Raw genomic sequence first — 15305 nt, 5'->3', positions numbered from 1 at the left:
TGATCACCCCAGAGCTTATCTCCCCCATGCCTCTATTCTGTGTTTTGATGGCCAGTCCCCTTTACTCACAGCTGCTTATTTCATCCTCAACAACCCTGCCAAGATATACTCTCATTTCTAATGAGGAAAAGAGGCTTTGAACCCAGTTCTCTTTGACTCTCAAAGGCCATGTTAGCACACTTTTGCAGATCTGTTTCTACCATTTTGATCACTGCATGTGGATTATTTGGTCTTGCCTCAGCTAGATTTGGTTTATGCACAATATTCTGGAAAGACCTACAGATGTACGTTGTTTCATTGGCACTGGAATGCTGGTTAGAGCTTAGCCTAGATCTTCTTAGTGATGATCTCTGGATCTGTTGACTGCAAAGTCTCCTTCATATTGGAAGACTTGAAGTCCCACACTTTGAAGTGCCTCCCCCTAAAATAATACATTGTCTTGTACATGCTTCCTTCTCTGAGAGCATCTTGGGATTTTCCCTTATAAGCTTGGCATTGACTACCCAGGAAATCTTGTGTCAACTGCAAACTGGAAGATTTACACATATACAGTTAAATCTCAAAAGCAACTGTCTTTGAGGAAGAAAATCTCAGGAGTAACAAGTTCCCAGCTGAGTGGTTCCTCTGGGTACAAATTAAAGAGTCCATGAAAGAATCTTCCAGAGTTCCCCAGGCAGAGTGGGCTGAGCAAAGAGTTCGAAGACCCATCTTGATGTTGCAGGTGGCTAGTGAGCCCAGTTGCTTGTCTTCAGGTAACTTAAAAGATTGAATAGTCTCAGGCAGACAGTCTCAATGACCCTGTGGAACTGGGAGCAGAGATAGTAAGAGTGAAGGGTGAGTCTTGCCTCTCTAAGAGGTCATGAGCACAGCAAACAAGAAATCCATACTGAGCAATCAGTTCATAAGCCAAGTGATGTCAGCGGTGTGGATGTCAGGATTATACAGAAAACCTATAGATCAGTGGCTTAAACAATATAGGGCTTTGTGTGCCTGTTTGTTTTGTCTCCCACATAAAAGTAGTCCAAAGGTTGACAATCCATGGCTAAAATGCCAGTTCTGTGATGTCAACAGTGACCCTGACTGCTTCCTGCTCATGGCATCTACCCACAGGTGCAGAATGGCTGCTACAGCTGCTGTTCATGTTCCTGGCTGCAAGAAGGAAGAGCAGAGGGCAGACACAGTAACTTCAGCTTAAATCTCATTAACCACTCCTAGCCACAAGGGAGATTGGGAAATGCAATTTTTCAGCTGGGGACCTTGTTGCCTTCCAAAAATTCAGATACTGAGGAAGAAAGGGGAAATGGGTGTTAGGTGGTTCATTATTGTCACTGCCTCACAAGGAACCTAATAAACTGCGCACACCTACAGGCAAGTCTTGGAGGCCAGTCTAGACTGTGTGAACACTTATTACCTCCCCTCACCACACACTGCCACTATTGTAGACATCACCATTCTCCTCGATAATCCTGACCAGTTGGCAGAAGTCCACAGACTGAGGTTGAACCTATGTTAGCAGCAAGATGTTTGGCTACCACTTCTACCTGGGTCTGCTCTTTGCATCTTGCAGAGCCAGTTATCTTAACCCTAGCCCTGGCAAGTGGTTGTCTTAGAATTTGAGAGTATTATGCTCCCAATACCCAAGGGGGAACACTGAGGATGTTTCTCTTCTCTCTGTTGTACCCTTTATTAGGGACACCCTGACCACAGAAAAACAACGATTAGATCCCTCCCACTCCCAGGACCTCCAACGGCCGACCATTTATCCAGGGTTTTGTACCCAGTGCCCAAGTTTGTCACTGGAGATAATGAATGCCAACACAGACGCAGTTGATGCTGAACATCATGTGGAACTGGAGGAAAAAACAACGACTTAGTAGTCAACTGTTGTAACTTCGGCACACACTTGAAGATCTCTCCACAAGAGTAGATGCAGTTAAGGAAGAAAATAGGAAGCTAAAATCAGACAACCAAGCTCTTGGACAATATATAGAAAACCTCATGTCAGCTTCTAGTGTTTTTCAAATGACTGACACAAAAAGCAAAAGAATGTGAAGGATTGACATCCCTTCTGTTTTATGGAATTGCCGCTGATCTGTTTTTTTCTTTAAAATGTGGATAGACTCAAAAAGTTATAGTACTTTTGTTTGTGGCCTAATTGAATATTTATGAAGATAATGTCAGAGCTAGGCAAAATTAAGAACATAACAGAAGACTTCCATGAGTTTGTGTGATATATGTTAGTCTATGAAAACATGCAAATGTATTGTAGAGACTTTATAATTAGAAATGCATGTATGTATAAAATTTGAAAGTGAATGTTTTATCAAATTTGCTTTGATTTAGAGGTTTAGCACTGTCTTTTATTGTAGGCATAGTAAGAGATACAAGAAAATAACCACTGTGTTGTGAAAAGCGACCAAAATCATGCACTGAATACCCAGCTTTATGTACCTTGTCTACCATGTTGTGCCCCGTCTCCACTGGCTTCTTCCTTCCCATTTCCCCTCCCCTAAGGAAGAAATTGGTTTCACATTTGTAAAAGTAATTTTACTATTTAATCATCTGTGAGAGTAACCTGAGCTTGAATTGTTGAAACTTAGCCAAAATAAGGTATAATCACAGTTAGGGCTTATCATAGCAATAAGATAGGATTGTTAGTTTCTTTTTAATCAACTGAAAACAGAGCCTATAAATATGAAGATTCTTCTTTGCAACTGAATTGTCACATTGGAAAGGTTTGTTGTTAAAAACTTCCTTTTGCACAAAATAACCCATTTGGTATCTGAAAAGATGAGCTCTAGTTATATGTTTGAAATAAGAAGTTTTGAGAAAAATGGAAATAGGATGGGAAAAGTACTTGGCATAGAGTAGTAACCAACTCCAAATGTTTTTACTCCAGAATTGTGTGATCTCTGGAACAGACAAGATCTTTTAGGGAATATATGTATGAAAGTAGATGAAATGTGACTAACCTTAAGTCAACCACATCTACAAGAGAACAGTGACAAAGAGTTTAGTCTCAAGGCTTATTTGTAGCACCCAGCAGATCAACTTTTGCAAAAGCCCTCTACAGTGTATTGGTATCAGAATCATGAATAAAATGCAAGAGTTTCGCATGCATACTAGCTGATACTTTCTCAGTATTTTATCTCAACATTTCTCCCAGAATTTGCTGTTAACCTAACTACTTGGTTTGAAAGATTAGTCACTTTTTGGCAGCTTGTAAAAATTTAGTTTGTAGATTCCATTCGGTAAGAAATTTAGTATCAGAAGCCATGTTAAAATGTTATGTAGGAAAAGGGTGCCTGAGTGGCTCAGTTGGTTAAGTGCCTAACTCTTGATCTCGGCTCAGATGGTGATCTCACAGTTCCTGAGATGGAGCCCTGTGTCGGGCTCTGTGCTGACAGGGTGGATCCAGCCTGCTTGGGATTCTCTCTCTCCCTCTCTCTCCCTGCCCCTCCCCTGCTCTCTCTCTCTCAAAAATAAATAAACTTTTTAATAAATATTAAATAGGACAAGAGATCCACTAAATCATTTTGGTTATTAGATTTGAGCTACTTTTAATCATGGAATAATCTTATGTTTGTATTGGTATAAGATTCAATGAATGACTTTAGTTGTATGAATGTAATAGTTATACTGCAAATATCTTGTGTCCCTTTTGTGATCTGATTTACAAACATTTAAAATTGTGTTGCACTTTTGCTTTGCTGTTTAATAAAAAGCTGTTCCAGAGGGGGAAAGAAAAAGAAAGAAAGAAAAAAAAACCCATGATTAAGTACCACTATGTACCAGGCACTGTGCTTAGTGTGGAGTTAACAAAGACCAATGGCATTTCTCTTCTTGAGTATTCAGAGACTCATAGAAACAAGCAAATACACAAAGAAATCACACTCTGATCCTCTACGCTGCAGTAGAGGTGTGAGGGAAGCCCAGGGACACCGAGAGTCCCTGACTGCACACCATTTGTCTTAGTCCCCTGTGGTGGCATTAATGGAATACCATAGACTGGGTGACTTATAAACAACAGAAATTTATTTCTCAGTTTTGAAGGCTGAAAGTCCAAGATCAAGGTGCAGCAGATTTGGTGTCTGGTGAGAGCCTGTTTCCTGGCTCATAGATGGCTGTCTTCTCCCTGTGTCTTCCCATGACAGAAAGGACAAGGGATCTCTGGGGGTCTCTTTCATAAGTACTCCACCCTTATGACCCAATCACTTCCCAAAAACCTCTCTTCCAAATATTATCACCTTGGGAATTAGGATTTCAACATATGAATTTGGGGGACACTAACATTCAGATCATAGCCCTGATGGATCCCAAGCTTTAGAACACATAAGAGCATCTGGGCAGCTTATAAAAGTGCAAGTTCCTATGTATTGTCACAGGGCTTCCAATATTACAAATCTGAAATCTAGACCTCCAGATTTGCCTAGTAATCTACTCTCTTTCTTCCCACAAAATCCTAGATAACGCGGACACAGTAGTGGATCCCACTTTGTGAAATTCTGCTCTAAGGGATGAGGTGAGATGAATATGCTGGAAAAAGAAGGCTCAGAGGCAATCATTTGTGAGCTAAAAGGCAGGGCATTCCAGGTGGAGGGGATGGCTCTGGTGCAAAAGCCTGCCAGGGTCTGGTTTGTCTAAGAGAAATAAGATGCGGACTAGAACATGAGTCTGGAAGGTCTCAGGAGGTGCCAGAGCTACAAAGATGTGGAGATTAGGCTATATTTATAGCACTTCATACAACAGGGGTTTAACAATTTCCTTCTGTAAGAAAAAGCTACCAGTTGGGGAACTGGCTTTCCCAATGAGAACCACCATGCACTTGAATTGGTCTAGACTGACTATAAATGTGTCCCAGATCCCCTGCCCTGCCTTTTGTTCTCTCCTACACCCCTGCCTCAGCTATCCCTACCCACCCCTCTTGGCCCTTTGCTCCTCTGAGAGTTGGCCTGTTCTGTTGTGTGTCTCTGGCTTAGCTATCTTCTGGTTTCTGTCTTTGTTTCTAAGGCCTGACAATTTAACATCTAACAATTTTCTCAGTTTTGTCCTGGCTGCCTCTGGCAAGCCAAATTAACCTGTTTGACAGTGAAAATGAGGGCTGTCCTCTCCATGGAGGCAATGGGGAGGCAGGAGATCCCCAGCCTGGACAAGAATTGCTTATCACTCTACTCCAGCTCTCTCATAGACAAGCCAGTAGAGTTGGCCAGTGTTCTTCCAACTGGGGTACACACTTTCTGTAAGATTTGAACACTTTCCAAATGATACTCAGGCAAGGATAGTTACAAGGGCATCAGTGTCCACAGGTATTCTTTGCTAATATTAATCTGCTTGAAATGAACCTATGCTTAGAATATACCTTTCTCATGGGGTGCCTGGGTGGCTCAGTCAGTAAGCGTCCGACTTCAGCTCGGGTCACGATCGCACGGTTTGTGAGTTCGAACTTTGCATCGGGCTCTGTGCTGACAGCTCAGAACCTGGAGCCTGCTTCAGATTCTGTGTCTCCCTCTCTCTCTGCTCCTCCCCCACTCACACTCTGTCTCTCTCTCAAAAATAAACATTTAAAAAATTAAAAAAAAAAGAATATACCTTTCTCATTTTACAAAAGAAAGACATATCCCTTGCCCATACCAAATCTTGTTTTGGTTCTTTGCTGTAGGAGGGCTCTTGAAACAATGGGATAAAAAAAATAATGATAAACCAAGTCCAGGGCTCATAAGTCTTTCTGTCCTTCCCTGTCTTATACATACTTCTGCAAGAAGGCCATGTTGGCCCATGGGGTCTCATAATTCAGAATATACAAAGCAGCATAAGCTTGTGATGTTGATCCTTTAAAATGTAATTTTTGCAGGACAATTGGATTTTACAAAGTATGATAAATCAAACACACAAACAAAAATTTCACCTGGTATCTTTCAGATATAGCATGCTTTACTCAGTAATGAAAATTTGTTTTATCCAATTATACAAAGTATTTATCAAATTATAGTCAATCCTCATTTTATTTCAATACATAAAATAGTTAAATTTTCTATCTCTTATTAATAAGAAATAAACTTATTTTTAAAATGTGTGGAGGTGCCTGGGTGTCTCAGTCAGTTAAGTGTACGACTTTGGCTCAGATCATGATCTCACAGCTCGTGGGTTTGAGCCCCACCTCAGTCTCTGTGCTGACAGCTCAGAGCCTGGAGCCTGCTTCAGATTCTGTGTCTCCCTCTCTCTCTGCCCCTCCCCCTCTCAAATAAATGAACATTAAAAAAATTGAAAACGTGAAAAATTTTAGATGTCAAGTTAAAAATGTGTAAAGAGCACGTAGATTTTCAAAATTCTTTTGCAAAGTGTTCAAGACAATGCTTGAAGACGCTGGAGTAGGATACTTGCCATCAAGGATCATAGCTGTTTTTATTATATTTCCATGTGTGCTGGGTTTCCGCTGTGTACCAGGCACAGTGAGCCTTCTTTGAAATACTGTCTCTCTGTGCCCAAGAAAATGCTCAGTCTCCTGGTGGTGGGTTATCTGGTCTCAAAGAGCTCTGCTGTCAGCCTTCCACACTGAGAAATATGTGCATCAAACTCCAGGACGAGGGGTTGTGACTCTCACAGAAGATTGTCCTGAGAGGGTGGCAGGAACCTAGTCGCACACCTGGAGCCTCGTGTGCTCTGGTGTCCAAGTGCGTGCAGGAAATGGCAACACAGGATGAGCCATACTCGAGTGCTGCAGTCTCCAAGGTGAGGTGCGTGTTCCCCTGGGTGTGTGCCAGGGTTCCGAGAGCCAGGACACAACAGGGCACACATGAAGTTCACAAGTAATGGAATGTGCATGCACACTGGGAGTGGTGCTCCAACGTGTCATCCCACAGGTACACGACATGCGGAAGGTGTGGATCCGGCCCATGAGCCAGCTGTGAGATCAATGTGGGGCTTCATCCACCAAGCCACGTGGAGGAAGCTGGGCTTGAGTGGAACTTTGAGTGATAGGATGTGCATAATTGGAGAGAAGAATCAGTCAGGCAGACATTTATCGAGCAGCTGGTCTATGCTCAGCTCTGCTCAGGATGCTGAGGAGTTGGGGTAGGTGGATACAAATTTGATAAGGGAGTCCAGGCACAGCAAGGGAATCCAGGAACAAACCCTGGGAACATTCAGGTCTCACTGCAAGGAAGTATGTGATTAAGGCCTTAAAGCCTGCGTCCCTGGTGCAGTGAGCACCCCAAGAATTTGGAAGTGTATCCCACAGTGGATCTGATAGGTTAGGGATGAGGGGTGGCCTTGTATGGGAGAATAAGCTGAGGAGGGCTAAGAAGGGTGAACAGGGTGTGGATGGTGGGAGAGAGGGAGGGACATCCCAGGTAGAGAAAACAACAGGAGCCCGGGCTTGGCATTGAACTGACCTGCTGTGTTGAACAAACAGTGAATGGTTGTGAAATGCTAAAAGACAGGGCCAGCCTGGCTGCTAAAAAATGGTCACTCCTTCAGTGTGCAAACATTTTCAAAGCACCTACTTACCAGATACTGCAGGTAGCCAGTGAGGAAGACTGCTCAACTGTCACCCTCACAGAGGGATGGTGAGGAGGGCTGGGAAGAGGAGGTTCAGATCATTGAGAAGCAGGTCTTATCAGATCTGGGAAACACGAACAGCCGGAAACCTCAGGGCACGTGTGTGGGGTGAGAGGACATTTGGAAAGTAGGATTATGGCAGCATGGGGACGGTCTCAAAAGCCAAAGAGAAGCAACTAGTCTTTATTCCTAATGCATTTCACGTTGTGGAGCATGAAGCCCTTACATGCTCTTCACTAGGGAGATGGCTCCTTGCTATTTAGGCCCCATGAGGACCCATATAATGGCAGTGTGCAGGACAGGTTTGGACAGAGAGGGAGTGGAAAGCAGTTAGGGAGACGTTACACAGCCTGTATTGTTTAGTGCTGGGCCCTCAGGGAAGACAAGTGCATCCATGCAGTTGATTTAAGAAAAGATTTACATCACAGCTGCATAGACTCACCTCATTGTCACTACTCACACCCTTCCAAGGGAGAACTTTGCACCCCCATGGCAGAGAAGGGACTGGGGGAAGAGACATATATATTAATTTTGATGGAAAGCAAACATAATATTATCATTCTGAAAATATGATCCAATTTTCCAATATTTGTTTCAAGCTGTCATCAGCTTCCTTCCCTTTGTGTTCTTTTTGCTCTCTTTTTAAAAATGTTAAAGTTCTTGGGGCACCCGGCTGGCTCAGTTGGTTAAGCAGCTGACTCTTGATTTCTATTCAGGTCATGATCTCATGGTCTGTGATACCAAGTCCCACATAGGGCTCTGCACTGGCAGCACAGAGCCTACTTAGGATTCTCTCTCTCCACCCTTCTCTCTGTCTCTCCCCCACTTGCTCTCTCTCTGTCTCAGAATAAATAAACATTTAAAAAATTTTTAATGTTAAAGTTCTTGTGTTAATGTGATTCTTTTAAAAAGAAATTTTTAATGTTTATTTATTTTTGAGAGAGACTGAGACAGAATGCAAGTGAGTTAGGGGCAGAGAGAGAGGGAGACACAGAATCCGAAGCAGGATCCAGGCTCTGAGCTGTCAGCACAGAGCCCGATGCGGGGCTCAAACTCACGAGCTGTGAGATCATGACCTGAGTTGAAGTCAGACACCCAATCGACTGAGCCACCCAGGTGCCCCACATTTGTATGATTCTTATATTACTAGGGACCCTGACTGCAACCACGGCTGTTAGAATCTTGCCCCATTAGTGAAGTGAGGTCCAACAGCAAAGAGAGGTTATGGAGAAACAGGGTCAAGTCTTCAACTGCCCAGTAATCAGACAATAACCCCAGACCATTTGGTCTCATTCCAGTCAGGCCCTTAGAAAGCAAATGTGTGTGGGGCTGTTTCCAGGGCTCTCGGTTACAGGGAACATCTGGGATGTGTGTGTAAGCCATCTTCACAAGGCAGGCCAAGTGCACAGGGGAGTTGGGGGGTAGGCGGTGGCCGCTGGCTGAGCTCTGCACACAGACTCCAGCAGGCACACTGGGGGGCTTGCAGAAATGCCTGCTCCGGATGGCAGAACCCTGTGTGCTGACGGATTTGTTCCTACATGACTTGGAACGGTTAGTCGTGTGGGTCTGTGGCGCGTGCCAGGAAGACTGACGTCGCAGGCTTGAAGGCTGGGATTTGTGAATGGGTCAGTTAGCCTTGCACAGAGGCAAACTTTGTTCTCTTCCCTAGCTGCAGCCCCAGCCTGGCCAGCACACGACAAATGGCAACCAGGTGACGGGAGTGGCGTTCTCCCTGGGGAAACCAGCTGTGAGCTCATGCTCTTGGAGGGTGGGTCAGGAATGTCATCCTCACCCATGAAGAACAGTTTATTGTTGCAAACACCCCATGTGTAATAGCTTCAGTTGCCCTCCCAGGAGCCACGCTGTAAATACAAAATGCAATCTTATTTACACGTTAGGCAGGCAGCAAGATACATTGGGCTGATCAAAGCCTTGGACGCAGGAGGAGCCAAGATTTGCTTCCCAGCTTTGTGGCAGAGAATCGGTAGTTGATGTAAAAAAATATTTAAGGCCAAGGGAGAGTTGATGTGAGTCATTTCAACCAGAGACTCAAGGAAGAGGATTGGGGTACAACCGTATGAACTCAAGCAAACAGAAACTGTTTCTACAAATGAGGATCTTGAAGCCTGAGATGTTGAAAAGCAAATGCTCTTCAGTAAATTTTGAAATACTCACGGCTGCCAAAGCAGAGTTTCTGTCTCTCTTACTACTACCTTAGATTTAACAAGCAACCTGAACAGTTCCCCTTTCCTTTCAGATGTTTAAAAATGTGCGTGTGATACGCAGTCATGACAGTTTTCTTTCAAATGGTTCCCCATCTACCTGCAGGAAGAAGATATGGAATCATTGCAGAGCCAGATGGTCTGGCTTTCTCTTCATTTGGCTAAGAATGAGACACAGCCAATTCTCAGCTGTCAGGCATGCAGGGTGTATCCCCTCACCTAAACCACCATCACTCTTTCCTTTTTAAAAAAAAATTTTTTAACGTTTTTATTCACTTTTTAAGAGACAGAGAGAGGCAAGATGCAAGCAGAGGAGGGGCCAGAGGAGGGGCAGAGAGAGGGAGACACAATCTGAAGCAGGCTCCAGGATCTTAGCTGTCAGCACAGAGCCTGATGCGGGACTTGAACCCACAAACCGTGAAATCATGACCTGAGCTGAACTTGGCTGCTTAACCGACTGAGCCACCCAGGTGCCCCATTACTCTTTCCTTAAAGAGCCTCTAAGCTGTTGCAGTAAAAGCAATGTCTCCAAATGCTTTCAGGCTACAGTTTTAATTTTTTTTTTTTTTTTTTTTTTACTTTAAAAGGTCATCGACCACAGTGAAGATGCATTACTTTTACTTGTTTTACTGGTGCCTATAATTCTTTCAGTGACATTTCCTATTCTATCTCTAAAGTGGAGGCGAAGCTATGATCTACCTCATATAGATACATCATTCTGGACTCAAATCTGAGAGGGTGGGGGAAGAGAAGGAAGTTCAGAAGGGACAAATAACATGAGAAAGCAAAAAAAAAAAAAAAGTCCATGGAATCATTAGCATGCAATTTTCATTACCTAAATACTTTCCAGATTCTTGGATGCTCATTTTGAAATAAAAATAGCTGTATCAAAACATCAACAAAAATATTTATAGCCAAAATGCCTAAAGATTAATATTCTTAATGAATTTGATAAAAAAAATTTGAGCTGATAGTCATCAACTTTTTGACTTACAAAAGACATCAATTGCACATGGCTCAACTGAATACTAAAGCTGTAATGGATAAATGGGCCCAGATTACTCATGGAATACACAAATGTCTTAAAACATGAAAAAAAAATGTGTAACCCTGTTAATAACCAAAAAAATGCAAATAAAAGAAAAACCGATCTATTTTCAGTGATCATAAATAGCAGATATGCTTAGCAAGTCTGACTGTCCAGTGCTCGGTATAAAGAAACAAGAACGGCACTAACAGCACTCAAGGGAACTCAAGTTGGCACAACCTACTTGGAAAGCAAATTGGCAATAATGTAACAAAAATGTGGGTTTTTTTTAAACGTTCAAATCTTAATTCTAGTAATTCCAGTTCTGTGAATTTATTTGGGGTGGGGGGAAATGTTCTGTCCAAAGATGGTATTTGTAACAGTAAATTGTGGTATTTATAACAGTAAAAATGTGGAAGCAAACCCTATGTCCAAGAATAGGAAATTAAGCAGTAATTAGAAACGTGGAAAGTAGCATCCAACAAACTTGTCTCGAGATTCCTCTTTGGCTGTTTAATCACTGTATGATGTTAGACACATCGCTAAAACTCAGCCTCGATATTTTTTAATCAATTTGTATGATGAAAATAATTCCTACCTTGTAGGAATCCTGTAGTCAGAATCAAATGGAAAAAAATGTGTATAAGTTGGTTGAAACAGTGTCTGGAATGCAGAAAATCAGCTTCTCTGTGTTATTATTTGGCCATCTTCAACATTATTCAGCTGTTGAAAGAATGTTTAAATACAATTTATAATAACATAGAAAATTTTCTATTATGTTGTGTGAAAAAATCAAAGCATATAGTGAAATAGAGATCATGGTCCAGGCTCTAAAATATGCATAGAAAAAGAAGAAAATAATGGATGAAATAGAAGTCAAATTTAACAGGGGTTTTCTGGGTCTTAGAATTAGGGGCGATTTTCCTATGGGCTTTTAACTTCTGTGTCATTTCCAAGTTAGCTATAATGAGGGTGCATTATTTTATCATTGAGAAAGGATATTTCAGGATGTGACCTTATTCAGAAATAGGGTCTTGCAGACATTATGAGTTAAGATGAGGTCATCTGGGTGGGCCGGAGCTCTATAACAACTGGTGTCCTTATCAAATGAAATACGACACAGAGACAAACAGAATGCGGGCACATTCTCCACACAGGGAGGACAGGAGTTACACTGCCATGAACCAGGAACTACTGGAAGCTTGGAGAGAGGACTCCCATGCTTCTAAGGGACATTGGCCTTGCTGACACCTTGATTTCAGACTTACAGCCTCTGGAACTGCGGGGTAAAAGATTTTTGTTGTTGAAGCCCCCCATTTTGTGGTAATGTGTTAGGGAAACCCCAGCAAAGATAGCCCCCTTAGCCTCACTCCATGTTGTCTCTTCTCTCTTCCCCCTTCTAGTGACAGAAATGAAAGGCTTCTGCATCAAATGAGTGTTCTGCCATGGTCCGTTGGGAAGAATGGTGCCCAGTGCTCTCCCTCAGGTGTCTGCACAATCTGTGATTCAGTGAAGTTACTCAGTGAACCAGTCACAGTCCAACCACAGTGGCCTTCTGGTCTGTCACATGTGGGGAGTCGTATGTAAACTCTTCCACCTGTTGCCTGAATGCCTGTGTGTGGTAAGAATCTACATGAGCTTTCATGGAGTGGGTATTTCTCCCATTTACCATAAAAATGACAAGAGGAAACAGTGTGTGATATTAGTAAGAACAAACCTAAATTACTGTATTTATTGTATTATAAATTTGTCTGGATGTGAGAGAGGTCCCCACAGTGGCTTAACAAGTTAGAAACACTTCACTCTCATGTACGGGACCTTGCTTGTGAGGTTTATCTTTGTTATGGACTGAATTTTATGCCCCCCTCAAATTCATGTGTTGAAGTCCTACCCCCAGTGTGATGGTATTGGGAGGTGAAGCCTGTGGGAGGTCATTAGGTTTAGATGTGGTCCTTAGGGTGGGGCCCCAAGATGAGATTAGTGTCCTTACCAGAGGAGCTCTTTCTCTCTGCCATGTGAGTACAGAGCAATGAGGTGGCCATCTAGTGGGCACCTTAATCTTAAACTTCCCAGTCTCTGGAACTGGGGGAAATAAAGGGCTGCTTTTGAAGCTGCCAGTCTGTGGTATTTTGTTGTGACAGCTTGAGTGACTAAGACAGTCTTCTTGCCCTGTCAGCCTTTATCTTACCATTGCATAGCACCTGCATTTCCAAAAGGATCGCTTGTAACATTGACATTCCACCCAACAGGGAAGAAGAAGGGGACAGGAGAGCACACTCTGTCCCACTGAGGCACACTGCACGCAACACCCCCCCCCCCCCCGTGTCCCACTGGCTGGAAGTTGATCCCATGACCATACTCAAAGCAAAGGGAGCTAGAGAATATAATCTTTTTTCCCCTGCGCCAACAGTGACCAGGTTAAAAACTTTTTCTTTTTCTCTCTCTGGGCATTTTTTCCAAGTATAGTTGACACATCGTGTTACATTAGTTTCAGATGTACATCATAGCAATTCAATATCTCTATAACCTATGCTGAGCTCACCACAAGTGTAGCTCCCATCTATCACCATAGAATGCTATTACAGTACTCTTGATGGTATTCCATATGCTGTGCCTTTTATGCCCATGACTTTTTTGTTCCATAAGTGGAAGCCTGAATCTTCTACTCCCCTTCACCCATTTTGCCAATCGCCCACAATGTCCCTTCTATATTTATGGGTCTATTTCTGCTTTTTGTTTGTTTGTCTTATTTTGTAGATTCCACATATAAGTGAGACCACGTGGTATTTGTTTTTCTCTGTCTGGCTTATTTCACTTGGCATAATACCCATGAGGTCCATCCATGTTGCTGCAGGTGACAAGATCTTGTTCTTTTTTTATAGCTGAGTAATATTCCACTGTGTGTGTGTGTGTGTGTGTGTGTGTGTGTGTGTATCTCACATTTTCTTTATTCACTTATCTATAGATGGACACTTGGGTTGCTTCTATATCTCACCTATTTTAAATAATGTTGCAATAAACATAGGGGTGCATATATATTTTCAAATTAGTGTTATCATTTTCTTTGAGTAAATACCCAGTACTGGAATTACTGGATGACATGGTATTTCTATTTTTATTTTTTTTTTATTTTGTTAAGTTTATTTATTTTGAGAGAGAGTGTGTGTGAGCTGGGGAAGGGCAGAGAGAGAGGGAGGGAGAGAATCCCAAGTAGGCTCTACGTTGTCAGTGCAGAGTCCTACGTGGGGCTTCCCCTCACATACCGTGAGATCACAACCTGAGCTGATACCAAGAGCCAGACACTTAACTGACTGAGCCACCCAGGCACCCCGGCATTTCTATTTTTAATTTTTTGAGGAGCCTGCATACTGTTTCCCATAGTGGCTGCACCAGTTTGCATTCCTACCAACAGTGCACAAGGGTTCCTTCTTCTCCACATCCTCACCAACACTTGTTATTTCTTGTCTTTCAGATTCTAGCCATTCTGACAGATGTAAGGTGATATCTCATTGTGTTTCTGACTTCTGTTTCCCTGATAATGAGTGATGTTGAGCATTTTTTCATGTGTTTGTTGGCCATCTGTATGTCTTCTTTAGAAAAATGCCTATTTGGGTCCTCTGTCCATTTTTTCAATTGGATGCTTGGATATTTTTGGAAAATTTTATATTTATGGGAGAAGGGAAGATGACTTTTAAGGAGTAACTTGCTGTCTTTCCCTCAGCCACCAAATAGATTTTTGTGACATGACCTTTTTGCAAAGGTGGGAGCACCCAAGAAGCAGGGAAGATAGCTTCCCTGGCATTGGGAGAACAATTGTTGAGCAATGTATTAACTGGGCAAGAAATAGAATCCTGCTCACACTATAGGAAATAGGGCCTCTTGGGCAGAATGAGCCATTAGACCTACTTTTCTCTTGCTCGTATGTTTATGTCTGATAAGCATTTGTCTCTGCTGAGATCCACATTCAAGTGACCTGTCAAGAAACTGTCCTACTTGTATGTTTATTTCCTTTCAGGAGACTGAGAGGGGTAAGTTGCTGTTCTCAGCTGGGCTGGGTCTGAATCATCCACAGAAGACAGGAACTAAATTTAGAGGCCATCAAACTCTGCTTAGAAAGGACTGAAGAAAAGTAATCTTGATGTTTATGTCTTCCAGAAATTTAGCACTGTGAAGGGAGTTCCAGGAAGGAACTCAGAATGGAGATTCTAGTTTGTTTCAGCTAGTTTCAAGCTTGAGTTCTAGGAACCATGGTTTCCTCGTCTATAAAATGAGACAATGGGATTTACTATATAAACCTTCAGATACTTTCTAAATGCTATGAAATAGAGATTCTAAGCATCACCAAGGCAAGCAGCATGAACTGAATTCCCTTCAGGCGCAGGAAACAGGGAGCTCCTATGGCTTTGCTTATTTAAAGTGAAAGGAAATTTAGGTAAATGTGTAGTGCCTACAGTTTAGACAGCAAGTTTTTATTCAAGGGGGGGCACCACGAATAAGGT

At 42.5% G+C, this 15305-nt stretch overlaps 1 pseudogene; it reads left to right on the top strand.

The window, feature by feature from the left end:
- The first annotated feature begins 1117 nt into the window (after nucleotides 1-1117).
- On the top strand, nucleotides 1118-2052 carry LOC118517991 (annotated as a pseudogene).
- Nucleotides 2053-15305: the final 13253 nt, after the last annotated feature.

The sequence above is a fragment of the Lynx canadensis genome, chromosome B2 (assembly GCF_007474595.2).
Source record: "Lynx canadensis isolate LIC74 chromosome B2, mLynCan4.pri.v2, whole genome shotgun sequence".
NCBI lineage: Eukaryota > Metazoa > Chordata > Mammalia > Carnivora > Felidae > Lynx > Lynx canadensis.
The sequence above is the reverse complement of the archived record's forward strand: the minus strand, read 5'-3'. Positions and strand labels throughout refer to the sequence as shown.